Here is an 8,625-nt window from a genome sequence, read left to right as displayed (position 1 = left end):
TTGGGGTCAAGTAGGCGACCCACCTACTTGGGGGTGGGCCCCACCAAGGACACGTGGCAGCCTTGGAGGCTAAGGGTGGATCTATGGCCCAATACGGGCTTGACACATGTCACCCTTAGGGGATGACATGTGTCACTTCCTAAGGGACCATATATAAGTATGTTGATGACTCTTAAGTCATTTGGAACTCAAAAAATCAGTCCAAAACATAGAGAAAAAACGTGAGAGAGAGGCAGCTATGGCTTTGGAAGTTTAAAGGTAACTTTCTCGATTTTTCTTCCATGTATTAATTATCTACGGTGTTCCTTAATCACGTGTATATGTATATATGTATTTTATGATGTTTACGGAACCAAAATTTCAGCTTTACAATTGGAAACTTAGAAGAAAAAAGAAGAGAAAAACGTTGGAGACAAGAGAGATGGGCTACGGGTTTGGCCCTTTTGGGGTAAGCTTCCGGGTTTCGTTTCATGAATTAATTATTTGAAGTGTCCCTAAGTTTTATATTGGTGTTTAATAACCTAAAATTTCAATTTGGGGCAGAGAAGAAGTAACACAAACAGCCCGCTCAATTTCAGCGCGTTTGGAGAAGTTCCAAGTTGCGCTTTGATGGTTTTGGCCAAATTCGGGTAAGATGATGTTTGTCCTTTCAAATTTGACTTTATTTTATTGTTATGGAGTGTATTATACACCTTTTGTATGGCTTTAAACGTGAAAATAGTATAGGAATGCTTGGCGTTGAAGACAATCCAAATTGTAGTCGTTATAGTCGAATTGTCGTCAAAGTAAGCTGTTGTTCTTGTGAGTTGCTGCTGCAGGGGTTTGATGTGTTGTTTCAGGGCATAAATATGTTCTAATTTGGGTTAGGTTGCTTCTGGTTAAATCCACATGACCCCCCGTTCCATATAATCAAAGGCGTTACAAAATAAAGGCTAGACGCCCTATTGTGATATCGTATTTTTGAATAAGTCATTTGGACTTTATGTTGTATACTGTTGGTGTGAATTGCTGCAGGTTTTTTTTGTTGGTTGGCTGTAGGTCTTAGGGACCTAATTGGAAATTTTTATAGGGCACATTATAGGGGAGGTGCTGCCCAATTTTCCGCGATGCCTTAGCAAATAACAGAACTAGTCGGGGAAACGACTAAGGAAATAGATTCCATTAATACTAAGGTGTAACCTAGGGTGATGTAAAGTTAAGAGGGGTTGATATTCATATTAATTTCATGTTGAATAGGTTCAAAGGACGGCGAGGCAAACAGGATAAGGAATAATTCAGACAAGGTATGTGAAGCTTCTCTTGGTATGTTTCTAGTATAGGTATGTAAAGCCTATCTTTTCTCTTCCTTTTGGCATGTCTTAGATGTAAGCAGGATATGATATGAGCTTTGGGGGTAATTCCATTCCCAGGTTCTGAATATGACTTCAGGACCCTCACTCACTTTTTAATGTTAAACTTTAAAGTAGTAAGCTGCTATCTTCAAGTCTTCTATATGACTGTATAACAATTGATTCGACTAAGCTGTTGTTTGTAAAAAAAGAAAGGCTCTGAGATAACTAATGCTCGGACTGCTATAAGATATTTCACATTGGTATATGTCTAAGATTTCCAAAAACTTCTTTTTACATAGTCCTTAGTGACAGTTAGAGAGTATACGTCAGATACCTTCTGCCCTGATCCCTAGGTAATGGTTCACTTGATGATTTCATTGAGTCTCAGATAATAATTTAAACTGTGTTTTGTTTCTCATTACTCTACTCGTGTATACTGTAACACTTCTTCTCCGAGTCCCAGACCGGTCATCAGATTCGTGCAATTCACTGCATTGTTCGGCAAGTCCCTCGCTAGAGGGCTGGCATTCATATGTATATATATGATGTATTGTAATAAGGTGAAGATGGCCTGGGGCCTGATACTGATACTATATGATATGTTGTAATAAGGTGACGATTGCCTAGGGCCTGTTACTAATACTATGATGATGTGTTTTAATAAGGTGGCGATGGCACGGGGCCTGATACTGATACTACATATATGATTCACCGAACCCCTGACGGGGCCGGCTATATTGAAAATTTGAGCATGCATGTTTTTGTGATTCATAGAGTACTGGTACATCTTTCTTCTTTGATAATTGGTTCCTCTGCTTCTCTATGTTAGATATACCTCTAGTTGTACTATGTTACGTTTTACATACTCAGTACATATGTCGTACTGACCCCCTTTCTCGGGGGGCTGTGTTCATGCCCGCAGGTACAGATACAGGTTTTGGGAGTCCATCAGCTTAGGATTCCATGCAGCTCAGCTAGGAGAGGCTCCATTGTATTGGGGCCTAGTTTTTGATACTGTCTACTAATGTATAGAATTATTTTTTCCATTCGGGGGTACGGTGGGGGCCCTATCCCGCCATATGTTGTCATTTATATTTTTAGAGGTCTGCAAATATGTATATGTGGGTTGTGTATGTCAGTTAGATTCAGCTGGATCTACCTGATATATGATATATGTGATTATGTTATGGCAGCCTTGTCGGCTTGCGTGCCCTGTCATGTTGTGATACAAACGAAAAGGGCTATAGGTTTATAAATATTTTATCGCCCAGTGGGGCTCTGTTACATGATATTATCTTATTTACGATTCAATGTGACCACAACTAATAGATATGTGTACAGGAGGGGTCCATGTTGGACCCCAGTCGTGGCCTACGGGGTTGGGTCGTGACAAAAGTTGTATAAGAGCAATTCGTCCTTGGAGTGTCTGCAGACCTTGTCTAGTAGAGTCTTGATTATCGATGTGTTGCACGCCACATCTATAAACAGGAAGCTATAGGGCATTTGGGATGTAACCTTTCTTCTACATCTGAGATCGTACTTTAGATCCAAGTCATAGGAAAATTTCCTTATACTAACCTTGGATCTTAACAGAAGGAAGACACCAACAGAAGAAAGTAATTGACGACATGAAAATTTACGAAGCATGCAGGTAAGTAAAGTAAAGACATGGAAGATATCCGTCGGGTAAGGTATTGAAGTACTATTGAAATGTAAAGTTGAAACATGAAAGGAAAGAAGACAGTAAGTGCAACAAATGTAGTTTGAAGTTGGACATATAAGGTAAGTCTAATATTTTTATATTATTGTTGACGTTGAAAGCCCTGTGTGGCTGCGATATGTGATAACATTTGGAAGCCCAGTGCGGCTGTAATAGGATATGAATATATATATGTTTTGGCCCTATGAGGCATTGTTGGTATTTTCTGCATGTAGGTTGTGGGATAGTAAGAAGTATAGAGGAAACTCTGTCGAAATTTTCCAAGAACAAGGAAAAGGGAAAGGAACATAGATTTTTGAGATGTTTGGAAAATTGATACCAAGTACCCCTACCTTGTTTAACTAAAGCTGTAAGAGGTACCCTTCAGGTCGTCGATAAGGGGCACCTTTTTAACTTGAAGAATTTTATCTCCAGCCGTATTTGTATTGTAGGAATATAAACAGAGGGCTCAGGATGAAGGATAAGATGTCCCGCGAATGAGTTTCACTCTTTTTGAAAAAATACCAAGCCCTCAACTCCTAATGGTAAATTAGATGAGTTGTTCATATCTCGAGGACAAACTCAGAAGGAGACCGGGTAGGTCAAGTATTAAAAGAAGTACTGTAAGGTTTAAGAGGTTCTGGTTTCTTCCAACAATGGTTAGAAAATGATTTATGATAACAGTTTATAGTTCTCCACTAACTAATTAGGGAAAGAACTTCTAATAGAAGTACCTCAAAGAGATGTGAGGAACTGAATACGAATACGAACTAAAAGAGGGATATCGATATGTAAGTATGAATTGAACAGTGTGATACAAGTATACAGGGATAAAGTGAGACTGCTAATAAGGCACCCTTGGTAGAGGCTAAATAAGTTAAAACCCTACGTTGAGAACGCAGTAAAAGCATGGAGCTTAAGATACAGAAAAACAAATGACGCGTGTACACAATGTCGCCCCAAAAATAGTGGAACCCTTATGGGAAGAGGATGGAAAACTTAAGGAATAAATGACACAACTTCTATTCGCCCCAAGAAGAAAAGGATACAGGTAGGGATAAAGCTACTACTTTAAGAAAACCTTAAATAGTTATCGTCGGAATACTAGTACTGTCTAATTATAGTTAGAACGACTACAGGTGCAAAGTAATTCTGGGAAAAGGAAAAGTAGAATGTGGCCTCAGACGAGTAGTCCCATGGATCCCTTTACTCAAGTACAGAGTAACAGACGAGGTGTCGCACTATGTATGGAAAGGTTCTCGTCGTTTCATGATTTAGCCAAGATTCTGTACACGGATAGTTAGATTATAAAATATGCGGATAGACGGAGACATGATGAAGTATCAAATGGATTGGGGAAAGAGATTGGATGAAATTAAGACGGGATATAGAGACATAGAGCAAGGCATAAGCAGGTAAAAGTATAGGCACCCTCTAAAGGGGGGAAGTCATTGAGAAAATGGCAAAAGTAAGAGGAGGAAATTAATATGGCAATATAGTTGAGATAGACGTCTAAACTTCAATAAGATATCTTACCAAACCAAGTTAGAAAGGTTTGGAAGCCGCCAATAATTGAATGAATTTTAGTGCTACTCAGTAGCCCACCCTAATGAATGGGTGCGTACAAAATGGGGTGAGTACAATAAGAGAAGTTAAATCAAAATGACCAAAAAAAAGGGGGAGACATGGTCATAGTGGAGCTAAAGGTCTACACCGACACTGGTTGCAAGAAAACAGAGGAGAGGACAAGAAAAAACATAAAGACTCGCGAGACAACGCTGAGGTAAATCTAGAGCTAAGTTGAGTGCCCCGTACATTATGGCAAGGATTATAATGAAACGCGATACGAAGACTTCCCAGGGAGGTCACCCATCCCAGTATTACTCTCGCCCCAACGCGCTTAACCTCAAAATTCTGATGGAACTTAATGTGTTAGTGCTGGTATGATCACGCGAGATGGAAGAATCGAAACTAGTGGTGGAGAAATGATATGAGATTATGTACCCAGATTATTATAAGATACGTTAAGGCGATTGTAACAAGGGGTAAGCAAAACAAGAAGGATTAACTAATTGCTAACTGACGACACACTCAAATGCCACAACTTTTCAACATAGAACGAGTTAATGAAAGAAAAACCACAGAATGACTATATGGGCCAGTGGGCGAGGGAATTTCGACACCACTTGGTAGCCAACTCTTAGGGCGAAAAAGCTGAACCCAAAAGGTAAGGGTACCAGCTGATGTAATTTACAAATGACAGGAAGTAATGCCTAAGGTCAAAAATTTCATAATATGACTAGGACTACAAGACTCATTTCGCACTCCAGCGCCAGATGAATCTAGAGGGAATGTTACTTGTGGATTAATGATGTTAGTCCCTGCTCATTCGATCAAAAGTTACCTACTCCACCGAGAAGGTGTAAAATTGTAGAGTAAAAGAGTGGTAGGACCTTACAGAGTCCCCATAGCTATTTTCCTAGGCAAGGGAGCCCAAGTTGTAATTGACTATCGAGAGACACAAAGATAGGTTAAGACAAATTACCGAGATGGAATTATTTCTACAAGTGGAGTAAGACGTGGCCACGAGGGGACCAAAAATCTACCCTGACATCGAGTGTAGGATAAGGGGGAAAAAGGCAGAGTAAAACATGAGGACTAGCGAGGTAACGCTAGGATGCTTCTTTTACCCTCTCATATTCTTGTAAAGGTAAAAAATGACACAAGATAATGTGTCTAGAGGATTACAAGCGGAGGTAAGGGAAATTGTGAAAAAGTTTAAGTAAAACTGACCGAACTAGCTGGTTACTATAGGATAGCGAGCTTCTATGCCAAAACTCTTTTGGAATTATATTAGATCATGCTGGACAAAGCAAACAACTACTACGAGAGCCATTATATGAAGGGACTGCAACATTATTCGGTAGCCAACCCTAAGGATTAGAAAAAAAAGGGAAGAAGGACCCAAAAGATAGAATGCCAATTAAAGTTCTGAAAAGAGTCGAGAAGGACTATACGAGGCTAACAGTTTCCAAATTATCAACATCGTTATGAACCTATTTTGTACTCTGTAAGGGTAGGGTGCTATATGGGTTATTGTGAGTAGGCTAATAAATCAGCTCATTTGCTTCCAATCAAAGAGCACCTATGCAGCTAATATTAGGTGGAGTTATATAACATGGAGGTAGTAAGGTTACGTGAGGTTTCCCCAGCTAATATCTCAGATAGAGAGACTTTAATTAAGATTATTATTAGGACATCAGTCCAAGAAGAGATCGGGAACACAGGTAGGTCTTAGTACCCTAGTTTTTCCTTCAAGCTGCTGAATAGACTGAGCATACTATCAGATGTTAGAAGATATATTGTGGACTAATATGATTGGCTTTAAGAGTAACTGAGACGATCACCCACCACTTATTGAATTTTCCTATGAAAAGGGCTACCATTCTAGTATTCAGATGACCCCCTACAAGATGTTGTAAGGCAAAGTGTATAAGTCCCCTTGGTGGGGAAAAGACTAAGCTAGTAGGCCAAACAGGATTAAGCAAACTATTGACTAACAACCCAGAGTCGGCAAAAATGATATACAGATAATCGACATCAACATTCAGAGTTCAAATGGATGATTGTATGTTCATAACGGAGTCACCCAGAAAAGGGAGCTTAACCCAAAATATATTAGACTTTATCAAGTTGCGCATAAGGTGGGCAATGCGGATGGTAAGTTGACTTTACCACCTTATGTGGAAACTATACACCCAGTCCATCAAATAAGAATGCTTCGCAAGGGTACTGACGAGTCACCCAAGGTATATTCCATAGATGATGTCTAGGAGATGGAATCCTGTGAGGAAAAACCTATCGCCATCTTAGATCGGCAAACTAGAAGATTGTAGACTAAAGATGTGCCTTCCATTAAGATATTGTGTCCCTAATCTTCTTGGAATTAGCCATGAGACCCTACTATCCACACACATTAAACAACTCGAAGGAAAGAAGAATGTGATACGTCGTGAGAGGGAAGGCTGGAAATAGAGTCGTGAGAATCCAAAAAGAGTTGGAGGCTAAAAAAATGAGTCGTAGGACTCGATTTACCTACGTAAGCTACTAAGTTAAAAGTCTTATACACTTGAGGTACTTAAGGATATGTCAAGCTTACGTAGTACAGATTACATCAACTCTTAAAACAAAAGGAGATTACGAACCCACGGGGAAAGGAGAAGGCGACACGTGGCAGCAAACGGAGGTGCCATGTGGAAGCCTAGGGAAGTGAAATGTGGCAGTAGGTGACCCACCTGCTTGGTGTCAAGTAGGTGACCCACCTACTTGGGGTTGTTCCCCACCAAGGACACATGGCAGCCTTGGAGGCTAAGGGTGGATCCGTGGCCCAATAAGGGCTTGACACGTGTCACCCTTAGGGGATGACATGTGTCACTTACTAAGGGACCATATATGTGTATGTTAATGACTCTTAAGTCATATGGAACTCAAAAATCAGTCCAAAACATAGAGAAAAAACGTGAGAGAGAGGCAGTCATGGCTTTGGAAGCTTAAAGGTAAGTTTCTCAATTTTTCTTCCGTGAATTAATTATCTACGGTGTTCCTTAATCACTTGGATATGTATATATGTATTTTACGATGTTTACGTAACCAAAACTTCAGCTTTACAATTTGAAACTTAGAAGAAAGAAGAAGAGAAAAACTTTGGAGACAAGAGAGAGGGGCTACGGGTTTGGCCCTTTTGGGGTAAGCTTCCGGGTTTCGTTCCGTCAATTAATTATTTGAAGTGTACCTAAGTTGAATCTTGGTGTGTAATACCCTAAAAGTTCAATTTGGGGTAGCGAATAAGTAACACAAACAGCCCGCTCAATTTCAGCGCGTTTGGAGAAGTTCCAAGTTGCGCTTTGATGGTTTTGGCCAAATTCAGGTAAGATGATGTTTGTAATTTCAAATTTGACTTTATGTTATTTTTATGGAGTGTATTATACACCTTTTTTATGGCTGGAAACGTGAAAATAGTATAGGAATACTTGGCGTTGAAGACAATCCAAATTGTAGTTGTTATAGTCGAATTGTCGTCAAAGTAAGCCATTGTTCTTGTGCGTTGCTGCTGCAGGGGTGTGATATGTTGTTTCAGGGCCTAAATATGTTATAATTTGGTTTAGGGTGCTTCTGGTTGAATCCACATGACCCCCCGTTGCATATAATTAAAGATGTTACAAAATAAAGGCTAGACGCCCTATTGTGATATCGTATTTTTGAATAAGTCATTTGGAGTTTATGTTGTATACTGTTGGTGTGAATTGCTGCAGGTTGTTGTTTTTGGTTGGCTGTAGGTCTTAGGGACCTAATTGGAAATTTGGATAGGGCACATTATAGGGGAGGTGCTGCCCAATTTTCGGCGACGTCTTAGCAAATAACAGAACTAGTCAGGGAAACGACTAAGGAAATAGATTTCATTAATACTAAGGTGTAACCTAGGGTGATGGAAAGTTAAGAGGGGTTGATATTCATATTACTTTCATATTGAATAGGTTCAAAGGACGGTGAGGCAAACAGGATAAGGAATAATTCAGACAAGGTATATGAAGCTTC

The 8,625-nt window shown here is 39.8% G+C and overlaps 1 pseudogene; it reads right to left on the bottom strand.

Annotated features, from left to right (window-relative positions):
• Window positions 1–4,865: 4,865 nt before the first annotated feature.
• On the bottom strand, window positions 4,866–4,985 carry LOC129883845 (5S ribosomal RNA; annotated as a pseudogene).
• Window positions 4,986–8,625: the final 3,640 nt, after the last annotated feature.

The sequence above is a fragment of the Solanum dulcamara genome, chromosome 3 (genome assembly GCF_947179165.1).
Source record: "Solanum dulcamara chromosome 3, daSolDulc1.2, whole genome shotgun sequence".
Lineage (NCBI taxonomy): Eukaryota > Viridiplantae > Streptophyta > Magnoliopsida > Solanales > Solanaceae > Solanum > Solanum dulcamara.
Note: the sequence above shows the minus strand (reverse complement) of the source record. Positions and strands in the feature narration are given on the sequence as shown.